The 11,687-nt window shown below is 37.0% G+C and overlaps 3 long non-coding RNA genes across 4 annotated transcripts in view; 2 read left to right on the forward strand and 1 right to left on the reverse strand.

Annotated features, from left to right (window-relative positions):
- LOC138143409 (uncharacterized) overlaps positions 1-11,687 on the forward strand; it is a 304,779-nt gene that overhangs the window by 35,828 nt on the left and 257,264 nt on the right. The gene's annotated exons all lie outside the window — the stretch shown is intronic.
- Positions 1-11,687, forward strand: part of LOC138143410 (uncharacterized) — a 48,784-nt gene that overhangs the window by 8,595 nt on the left and 28,502 nt on the right. The window lies entirely within an intron of this gene.
- The window catches only part of LOC138143412 (uncharacterized), an 80,071-nt gene that overhangs the window by 958 nt on the left and 67,426 nt on the right, over positions 1-11,687 (reverse strand). Inside the window, exon 3 of the long non-coding RNA XR_011163695.1 lies at positions 118-192. This is a non-coding gene — a long non-coding RNA (uncharacterized lncRNA). The remainder of the gene's footprint in view (positions 1-117; positions 193-11,687) is intronic.

Here is an 11,687-nt window from a genome sequence, read left to right on the forward strand (position 1 = left end):
TAATGTTAGCAAGAGGAATAAGAAAGAATCAGATATCTTATTAGCACATTTAAGAGAGAGGAAAAAAATCAGAAAGAAAACAGTTTATGAAGCTATCAGCACAGCTCACATCTTTACCTTTCATTGATGGGTCTCAAGCCATGTCAAATGCATGAATTCTTCAGCTCCTTAGGGAAATGGTTCATATCATCCCTTAAAAAAAAAAAGAAAAAAAATTCGAAGCACTGATACCAACAAGTTAAGCAACTGTCCTTAGGTGATGTACCCACAACTGTGCTAGAATGCTCTTCAATGTTTTTAATCAAAGAGTTGGATTTGATACTCATGGTCATCAAATTTGTAGTTGATGGGATCATAAGCAGGAGGAATAAAGAGTACGCTGGATGACAATTAGACTAAAAAGATAACCAACTTAAAAGACTAGAAAATTGGGTTGAGGCTGATTTGATGAAATAGAAAATCCTACACCTGAGTAAAAACAAACAAATAACAAATGTACACCTATAAGATAGGGGAGAAATAACTGGAAAATTTATCCGAAAAATATCTGAGGGTTTTAGTGGGTTACAAATTCAGTATGAGTGAGTAGTGTGGGATTGTAGCCAAGGAAGCTAATATGATATTAGGATGCATTAATAGAGAGAAGGAGGTGCTAGGCCTGCTATTGCCCTGGCCAGCTCACCAGGGAATCATCTGCAATATTATGTTCAGTTTTGAGCACTTCATTTTAGGAAAAAACATTAACAAGTTGGGGCTAATCCAGAGGAGTGTGACTACAAAGTTGAGAGATTCCAAACTATACCATTGGAAGATTGGTTGAAGTAACTAGACTGGAGGTTTAGAATGATGGAGGGAAAATACAATCTTAGGAGACAGGCCAGTTCCAATTTCCATGGGGATTTTTGGCTAATGGAATACCGGTCCAGTGAAACCTAAGTGTTGGAGAGAGAGTGGGTATGATGGGCAGGAGACAAGGCAATTGAAACCAGAGGAATGTAAGAATCAAAGTCTGAAATTCCAACACTGGGCAAGAAGGGAAATTCAACTCAATTCAGCAAGATATTACTAAGTGTCTACTACGTTCCAGGCACTGTGCCTTTGGGATGAGAAAACAAAAAATGAAAACAAAGCCTGCCCTCAAGGAGTGTACTTTCTATTGAGAAGGCCTTTTTTATTTGCAACTGCTGGCCAGCCCTCTTCTTTCTTTTTGGGCATTAAAGTGCTAATTACCCCTAGTCTGAGCAATTCTGAGACCATTCAAAAGGAAAATAAAGATTAAAAAAAAGTGAGTTCAATAAAAATTGAGGTTTGGAAAATGTCAGAAAATAGTACAAATACGCCCATGGGTCAAAATCAGATAAAGGAGTACACAGAAAATAAGTAAAACTTCCAAATGGATGAGAAAAATCCTGGAGTATGCTGGATCTATCACACCCAGTTGAGTGAGCTTATTGTTACCTGAACTGATTGTTAAATTTTCAGTGTGTGTATTTACACTTTAGAAATTAGTAAATACTACAAATCATGCTTGATTTTGTTGTTTTGTTGTTTGTTTAGACTTAAAGTGATGGAGAAAATATCAATAATCCTATGAATAATTAATAACAATTTTAAATTTAAAAGTTCATTGTAGATACATTCCACCCCTCCCTACCCTCCCCAAACCCAAGCATGTTGTTTAAAATTTACCATCATGAGTACCCCTAGATAGATCCTGTATAATTTAGAATTCCTGCTCCTTATTTGCCTTCCAAAGATATGGAGTGGTAGGGAGAGAGATTGGGAAAAAAATGATATAAAATACATTTAATTCTTCAGAAGAAGAATGTTACTTAGTTGTCCTCCCCCAGCCCCCTTATATAAAGCTTTAATCTTGGTTAATCTAAGGAATATTACTAGAGATGATATGATATTTTAAGAACAAATTGGTCCTCAGTGATGAGAAAGAAATTCATCATCCTGTAAGGTGATATGCAGCATAGGGCTGGGAGGAGGAAATCACATGGTAAAAGCTACATGGCCTTTTTTTTCCACAGTAGCACTAAAAAAGAGTGAGACAAGGAAATACCTATGTTAAAGGTTTTTCTTTTCGAAGACATACTATATCAAATTCAACTCTCAAGAACATCAAATAGCACAATCTAGTTCACAGATGAATGAGGCCCAAGAAAGGTAGGGTCATGATTACTCATGCACATACATCAACCCAAGAAGTTCTCAGATGGCATACCACAGGGATCCCCATTATGCCTAGGCTTTCTTAAGCTCTGGTTAATGATCTGTATTGACAGTTCATTAATGATACTATGAATCATATTAATTTTAGGGGAAGGGGGCTAGCTAAAATCATCAATAAGGATTGAGAGATAATGAACTTAAAAATGATAGAAGTAAGAACCATGGGGAACACAATCTGAAAAGAGCAAATGAAGGTGGAAAGGGAAGGAGTCTACACCATCATGATTTAACTGGTTAAGGGGAAACTAGGGACTTGACAGGTGGTGAGTACAAGTAGCTAATATACATTTTTAATGTGACATGGAAGCCAAATTTCTCAGTATTCAGGTCTTGTCTAGGCCCCAGGACAGCCTTTTTGTAGGAAGACAAGGTTAGAGATTAATAATGGACTCCATCATTCAGTTCATACTAAGGACCAGAGATAGTACAGAAAGTATTAAATGGTAGAAGATTGCTATGATGACTTGTCCCAGAGGAGAAAAGAGAAAAGGAGATGGATGTATATATGCCACAAACTTAAGAGGGAACCAAGATAGACCTAAAAGTAATTCATAAATATTAGAAACATGAAAGCAACAAAGGGGAAAGGACTGTCCTGCACAGTTAAAAGAGATGATGAAGAAAGATAGGATATAATGGAAGGAAAGTCAGTTTCAGCCTAATATTAGGAAGCTTCTCTGAAAATGAAAATTACTCAGATTGGGGAATAATCTGCCAAGGAACCTTGAAATAACTTCACCAGTTAGGGAGAATCTACCTCCTTAAGGAAGATTTCCCTGACTAAAAGGGATAGACTATATACCCTTCTACCTCCCACCTCTGTCTTTCTTCCAATATCCCTTCCCCACCTCCCCACTCATGTGTGATGTTCTAAAAACATAGATGATGCAAGGGTAAGAACAGGCCTTTACTTTGTCCTTTCCAGAGCCCGGTATATTATTAGAACTCTATATTTTTAAATCAAAACTAGATTTGGAAGGCATACCTGCTGTCTAGTACGGGACCTCATTGGACTGGAAAGATAACCTGAAAAAACATACTATGGTTTTCTCCTTTTCTAGGGTTATGACTTAGACCATGGATTCTAAGGCAATTTTGTTGTAAAATGGGCCTTTCTCTTTAACAGTTCTAATAGAGTCTCCTTGTTCATTGCTCATAAAGGTATATAGTAAGAGAGCCAGGCAGTTAGGCTAACATTTTTGTAATCTTACTTTTTATGATGAATATTTTTACTTTATCTAAATTTTAGATTGTATTTACTTGTGTAAAATGCAATGTCTGTGATGGTAGAGATCTTCACATACCCAAAGGGAATTCTACCCTTATGACACTGAATTGAACATTCAATGCAGAAGACTACCTGTATATAGTTGGGAAAATTAGATATATTCTCCAATAAGACTGTTTACTTAAGTTGATATCTAATTTCTAAATGCTGAAGGTTAGGGAACAATTAACATGTGCAGAACGAAATGAAGAAAAGGTCATTTGTCCAAAGGCCTAGGCTTCCTCTAATCTGGTGGATTACAGAGTATGAGTTTTACAGGTAATCAGAACTGGGCATTAAGCCTGTTATATATCCTCTGCAGGAGAACTATCTTGATAACTCATTTTGACATCAAAGTGACAATGAGTCCTCAAAGGCTTTGTTGAAAGGAGGTCAATCTCTGGCAGGTTCTATGCAGCTGTCAAAGCTTCAATACTGTTTGCTCTCAGAGGAAGAGCCAAGGTGTGGAAAGGGTGGTTATGAGCAGGTTGGTTATTAATTCTTTAGCCACAGTTACTCATGAAACAGATAGAAAAAACAAGATATGAATCTCAGAACTGTGTAGCTTTGAGAGGTTACAGTAAGGGTTACTAGATACGATGATGGATTTGGAGTCAGAGGACTCAGGTTTGGATTTCTCCATCTATTTTTTCTACTTATGTGACTCTAGGCAAATCACTAAACCTTAATAGGCTTCAGTTTCTTCACCTGTAAAATTAAGGAGGTTGGATTTGATGACTTCTTAGGTTCTCTCTAGTTATAAATCTATGAATCTCTGAGCCTCCTTCCATTTCTGCAATGAAAATGGTGAAGTGGTAAAAAAAAAAGAAAGAAAAGATGCTAAGAATCATGTATTTTAAAAATTACCTTTAAATATTAATTGAAGATCCAAGATTTAGATCTGGAATAGAAATTAGATGCCTTCTACTCCAACTCCCTCATCTTATAGATGGAAAATGAGACCTAGAGTAGTTAAGTGACTTGCCTGAGTTCACATGGATAGGAAATAGAAAATCTGAGATTTGAAACCTGTCTTCAGACTCTAAATCTAGCACTTTTTTCACTGAACCAATTTAAAGATTAAATGTGAGATCATTATCAATTACCAATAAAGTAACAGTACTTGGAGAATGGAACCATACATTGTAAGGTTTACATTCTTGCTATAAAGGAAACCAAAAGACAAAGTTGAATCTAGAGAAAAAAGATTGTTCGTAAAGGCATATATTAAGAGAACTAGGCATTTAACCTAGAATTTTTGGAATCTTAGTTTTTGTGATGAATATTTTTGCTTTATCTAAATTTTAGATAATATTTACTTTTGGAAAATACAATGTCTATGATGGTAGCGATCCCCATATGCCTCTGTAAAGAAGCAAATAAAAGAGTTTGATGGAATAGGTTTCATTGTATGAACACAGACAAATATAATTTCATAGGATACTCAGTCATCTTACCTTGCAGTGTGCATTAAATTCTTTTTTTAATGAAGATTCACATTATCTTCCCTCCACCTTTCCCCTTGACCCCAATTGAGAAAGCAAGAAAAACAAAACTCTTGTTACAAACATGTATAGTCAAGCAAAGCAAACTCCTGCACTTGCCATATCCAAAAAAAAAAAATGTGCCTCAAAACCCACGCTGAGTCCATCACCCTTTTTTTGTGAGGTGTGCAGCATGTTTCATCACGAGTCCTCTGGAATTGTGGGTAGTCACAGGGGATGGTCAGAGTCTCTGAGTTTTTCAAAGTTTTGGTCTTGAAAATAGTGTTATTATTTGAACATTTTCCAGGTTTTCTTACTTCAGTCTGTATCAGTCATGTAGCTTTTCTAGGTTTTTCTGATGCCACCCCCTTCATCATTTCTCATAGGGGAAGGGAATAAACATTTACATATAGTACCTACTATGTAGGAGGCACAGCGCTAAGCACTGTACAATGATTCATTTGATCATCACAACAACCCTGCGAGGTAGGTGCGCTTATTATTTCCATTTTACAGTTGAGAAAACAGAGGCACAATAATATTCCATCCTATTCATATACCATAACTTGTTCATCCATTCCCTACTGATGGGCACCCTTTGCTACTGCAAAGAGGTACCATTAATATTTTTGTGCACTTGGGTCTTTTTTCCTCTTTCTATGATCTCCATGCAATATAGACCTAGGAGTGGCATCATTGGGTCAATGGGAATGCACAGTTTAATAGTTTTGCGGCATAATTCCCAATTTTCAGTCCTCATGTTGAGCATAAGCAAACCATCATAGTTAACCAAGGATCACTAACTAAAGAAATACTAGAAGGAACTTTCTAAGATCCTTGAAACCAAGATAATGATGTTTTTAATATGAATGTGGGTACAGAGAAAGAAAGCAAGTAATATGCCCAAATGCATGAAGAACAAACCCAAGCTGGCAGATAACACATTTTAAATACAATGAAGAATTTATTTTCAAGACATTTCTAAAAGGAAAAACAGAAAAAAGGTAATAAATGTCACAGATAGTTTTATTACTAGAAAAGGGTGATCTAGGTGATAAATATATATGTATATACACTATATACATGTATACATATGCTGATTTTATCATCTCTAAAACAATATGAGAAGGGTCTATTCATGTGTGGAAGATGTCGTGGGAAGGGAACAGCTGGACTTTCACATACAATTTTCTGCAGCACAGCACATCTTCATAAGCATATAATTATAGCATCATAGATCTTGGGCTAAAAGGAATCCAAAAGCAATCTAGTCTAGGACCTCATTTTAAAATGGAAACTGAGGCCTGAGGAGGTTAAATTACTTGCCCAAGGTCACAAAGTAAAAAAATAGGAAAAATGATATATGATAACAATAGCAGCTAAAATTTCAAATAGCAGCTAACACATGCTAGGGGTAACTATGTGGCACAGTAGATAGAGTGCTGGAGCCTGGAGCCAGGAAGACTTATCTTCCCGAATTCAAATCTGGTTTTAGACACTTACTATCTGTATGACCCTGGACAAGTCACTTAACTCTGTCGGCCTCAGTTTTCTCACCTGTAAAATGAACTGGAGAAGGAAATGACAAATCACTCATCTTTGCCAAGAAAACCCCAAAAGAAGAGTCAGCCAGAACTGAACCAAGTGAACAACAATAGGTTTCAAGCACTGTGCAAAACACTTTATAAATATTATCTCATTTGATCTTAAGACAGCCTTGTAGGTGCTATTCTCCTCCCCATTTTACAGGTAAGTTGCTTGCCCAGGATCACATAGCTGGTAAGTGTCTGAGGTCACGTCTGAATCCAGCTCTTCCTGTCTCCAAGCCCAGTGCTCTTTCTACTGCACCTCTGTGACATCCTAGGTGAGATTCAAACCCAAGTCCTCTGACTCCAGAAGTATTCTTTTTCCACTTTACCATGCTGAGAGGTGTAGAGAATACAGAACTATCTATGCCATGTTAATTGTTTGACTCTAGAGCAAAATATAGTCTTAGGCACCTCCAAAAAAGTGTCTCCAATGCATGTTTCAAAATATACATATCCCTTGACAAATATAACCACAGAGAGAAAATTATTTAATGATCCTTGATTATCAATATCAAGCAAGGTATAGGCAAGGGGACAATATGCTTGCTAGGTGGAGCAGTGTATAAAGCACTGGGCCTGGAGTCAGGAAGATCAGAGTTCAAATGTGACCTCAGACACTGATGAACTGTGTGGCCCAGTGCAAGTCACTTAACCTCAGTTTCTTCAACTATAAAATGGGGATAATATCAGCACTTACCTCTCAGGGTTGTTGTGAGGGTCATATGAGAAGATATCTATAAAGCCCTTAGCATATTACATGTAATAGTAGCTATATGCTGTTTACCCTCTTCCCCCTTCCCTCGCTAAAGGTATTTGCTGCCATGGAACATGTCCTACGCATCATTCAAAGCATACATTTTGTTTTGACATGTCAGATAGGGAGAGGGCAGGAACTAGTGATTTCAGTGGCATGGGGAAATTCCAGATGGGGATGCTTCCTTTACAAAGGCAGATTGGTACCTACTCTGCCTGATCGAAGACTAAGCAGTCTTAGAGAACTGCCTAGAACACTGAAAAGTTAAACACCTTGCTTTGGCGCCTCTGCAAACATAGACTATCTACCCGTTAGGTGTATTGTCTGACAACAAACAAGCAAAACAGCATAAAAGAGTGATTGCAACTGGTTAAAGGAACCTTATACTTCTTGTAATGAACATTTGTTAAAAGAAGTGAAAGGCACGGATTCTTGAACTTTCAGAAATTGATGCCGACTTTGTCCATTGCATGTGACTCTGGAGGACATTCTTCTTCAAGTCCCCCGTAATGCTGATGCTTCCTGCTGAGATGACCTCCGATTTACCCCAGATATATCGTATAAGTACACAGTTATTTCATGTTTTTTAGAAGGCGAACTTCTTGAGGGCAGGGACTATTTTTGCCTTTCTTTGTGTCCCAAGCACTTAGCATGACGCCTGGTACGTATTAAGTACTTAATAAATGCTTGTAGATTGAGTGAGATTTAGAATTATCATCATTTACATAGCTGTAGCCATCATGTTTCTATCCCTTGACTCTGCTTTTTTTCATTCTCATCGCTTCATGAAAGTCTTCCCATGACTCTTAGAATGATTCCTATCCTCCTTTCACAATAATAATCCATAATATTCATAGACCGCAATCTGTCTATCTACTTCCTAATAGTTGGATACAGCCTGTTTTCACTTTTTTCAATTACAAGTAGCATGGCTATGGGTATTTTTTCCATAGGTAAATATTTTCTTATTGTCAATAAACTAGCAGTGGTATTACTGGATCAATCTAGTTATGATTATAGCATTCTTTTTTTTTCCTTTTTAGTCTTATGGCTTTCTTTTGCCCTGTATTATTATACTGGGACCTATTTTTTTGTTATTAATTTCTTCTCTCTAAGCTTTTCTCCAAGATTTCCCCTTTGGGAATTTCTTTCTTTTTGTTTCTTTTTTGGTTGTTATGCTTTTACTTGACTTGACACTTCTGTTGCTACTTTGAGGTAATGAAGGGGAGCTAATCTTAGTTATGACTACTCAGTCATCTTATCTGATATTTCTCATAGAATCCAGATGGAAGTGGAAATCCTCCAAAAGAGTGAGAATTTTCCTCCACTCAAATGGTATTGTGTTGATATTATACACTTACTCAAGGCCCATATTACCATAACATTTATTCAGTGAGTTTATAGCCACCCAAATGGAATTGGGTTAGCAAAATGGAAGAATAAAATTGAATGACTATTGCCACCAGTAGTGATGGTGCATATCTATGCAATCCCCAGCACTGAAGAAGTTAATCTTGATGGCTCATTTGGATTTGGGAGTTCTGAGTTGTAGTAGACCTAAGCTGCTTTGATGTCTGGTTTTTGATGTCTGCATTAAGTATGGTACCAATATGGGGACAAGAGGGGAAGGGAGTTTGGGGGGCACCAGATTGCTTAAGGGGGAGTGAACTGTTTTAGGTCAAAGCTTCTGTATGAATCAGCACAGAGATTGTGAGCAGCCACTGTACTTATAGCCCAGGAAAGAAAGAAGACCCTGTCTCCAGAAAAAATTCTCAAGAAAAGAAAGAAAAAAATGTAATTGCTCAGATTATAACTTCAATTATATGGGCAGCTCATTAAATCAACCTATCAGTTCATATATGTTGGATTAGCAATATAAATGGGTAAATGAACTAAGTCTAGGATTTAATGGAGGTGGTGAGAGTAGATTGAATTATATCTTGGAATTGTACATGGATTCCAATGATCATAAAATGGTCACCAACATGAATCTCATCTGTTTAGGACCAATATTATTCCAGTGGAATGCTATTGTTATGAGTCACATACATCACCAACATCAGAACTGTAGGTAATTGATTAGAGCAATGGAAACATTCGTGGTGTATGTAAATGGGCTATGTCTTTTTCTAATGGTGATTTGCCCAAGAAGCAGTGCTAAAACATTGTTAAGAGCATATATAACAGGAAAAGGAGATAGGCTGCTCATTTAGAAAGAATGAAAAAGAAAAGATGGACAGACAGAGTGTTTAATTGGAATCCATAAATATTGTCCTATCGCAAGGTTTTGTCATGGCAAAGAGATATCCTAATGGTCTCAAAGGCTATGCTAAGGTGGAGCTCTAGTAGATGCTGGCAAGACCAGTTCCAATGACAAACTTAGTCTACTGTTTGAGGAACAACCTAGCTAAGTATAGAGGCCTGTCACCTGAAAAAAGTAAAAATGACTCTGAGTCCTGTATGTTTCCTTTCTACTTCCACAGTGACAGGAGTAGTATAGTGGGGGAAAAAAAGAGGACAGAATTTGCTGAAACAAACAAAAGCCATAGTTTTCAGTCCATCTATAAACATTACTTTTACTATAGGTACTCTATGTTTGAGATCTTTGTCCAGAGATCAACTGGTATGTTACTGGAAGAACTGAACCACCTAGAGAAAACCTAAAATTGGAGCCATTTTAAAGGAGAATGAGATCCCTCTGGAGGCTGTAGTTTCCTCTTATCTAAAGGTTTTTGAGGGAATTATATAGTGAGGATTGTTTCTTGGACTAGATATCCACTTTGGTTTTTTGTAGCTCTGAAATTCTTTTTTTTTAAATTAAAAAAAATTTTTTTTTAAGCAATCGGGGTTAAGTAACTTGCTCAAGTTTACATGGCCAGTTATTTCTGGGTGTAGTGCTGAGTATCTGAGCCCGCGATTCAATCTCCAGGTCATCCCGACACTGGAGCCGGTGCTCTTACTCGCTGTGCTACCTGGCCGCCCCCTGCAGCTCTGAAATTCTGTGATAACTCTGATTGGTATTATAGAATAAATTGAAATCAGATGACAAACAGAAATTGAAACTAAATAGAAAGAGGGCTCATGGGTCCTTCTCTGAAAGGAAACAAAGTAATTGATTGTTACCTCATGTGCCCAGAGAGAAAAAGAAACATCAGACTTGGTTGTAGTATGTTGTAGCATTCACTATGAACATTCACTGAAAGACTAGCAGGGAGATACTTATGCCTCTCACCCACACCTGTAGAAGAGAATGAAGAGAAACAGAAATTAGACAGGAGAGCGTGACAAGATCTGAAAAGACTGATCCAGATATGCCTAAGTACACTTGAGGACTTCCATGTGAAGGTGAGTACAGGTGAAAATAGTGAAAATATCCTGGAAACTGGGATCTAGATCTCAGAAACAAGCAAACAAAACCCCCCAAATAGTGTCCACAAACCTCACACATATATCCTGAAGACTTTCTTCCAGAAGAAAGTAAGAAAATGCTGGAACAAAAAGCATCAATCAATATCACACAAAAAAGGAGATTTTATTTTATCTTAACATAGATGAAACAACTGGTTACTGATGTAGCAGAATTTACCATCTAGGATCAGTGAGGCCACTAACTGGTTATAGTAAAAGTTAAAATCAAAATCAAATTAGAAGGATAAAAAAGAAAATTTAAACACCTCAAAGATTCAATATGACTTATTCAAATGAGCCATTCATGCCAAAAAATGGGAAATGGAAAATGGAAGATATTGACCTTGATTGACACCATTTTCCAAAAAAGTTTCCTTATTATAACAGTTATCACAATGAGGAGGTCAACGTAACCCAAGAAACTCTCTTGGTCAGTAAAAACTCATCATAAAAACATAGTAGGCAAGGGAACCACTTATAAGAATATAAACTAATTTTTAGTGCATACTGAAGAAGATAGTTGATGAATATGAGCAGAATTGCATAATAAAATAGCAAAAACAAGTCTACAGAAAACTTGTCAGGAAGTCCAACTGAGTCCCATCATCCCACGAACATAGAACAAAAACAAATAGGTCAAAATTGAAACAAATTTACCTGCATTTCTACATCGGTGTATTTTCTTTACAAAACAGATCTTTTTTATTGATATCTTTTCTTTTCACATCACCTAAATTTCTCTTTGTATCTATCCCTCTCCTTTGTCTCAAAGAGCTATTTCTTATGAGACAGAATTCATTTAAAAAGAAAAAAGGAAAAGGAAGAGAAAAAGAAAAAAATCCAGCAAAATCAGTCAATACATTTGAAAAAACCTGACTAACTGTGATGCTCTATGCCTCTGGAACCTTCCCCCCCCCCCCCCCCCCCCCCCCCCCCCCCCCCCCCCC

The sequence above is a fragment of the Petaurus breviceps genome, unplaced genomic scaffold (assembly GCF_028583685.1).
Source record: "Petaurus breviceps papuanus isolate PSGF00001 unplaced genomic scaffold, PetGlider_PUasm1.0 90639, whole genome shotgun sequence".
NCBI classification, from domain to species: Eukaryota; Metazoa; Chordata; class Mammalia; order Diprotodontia; family Petauridae; genus Petaurus; species Petaurus breviceps.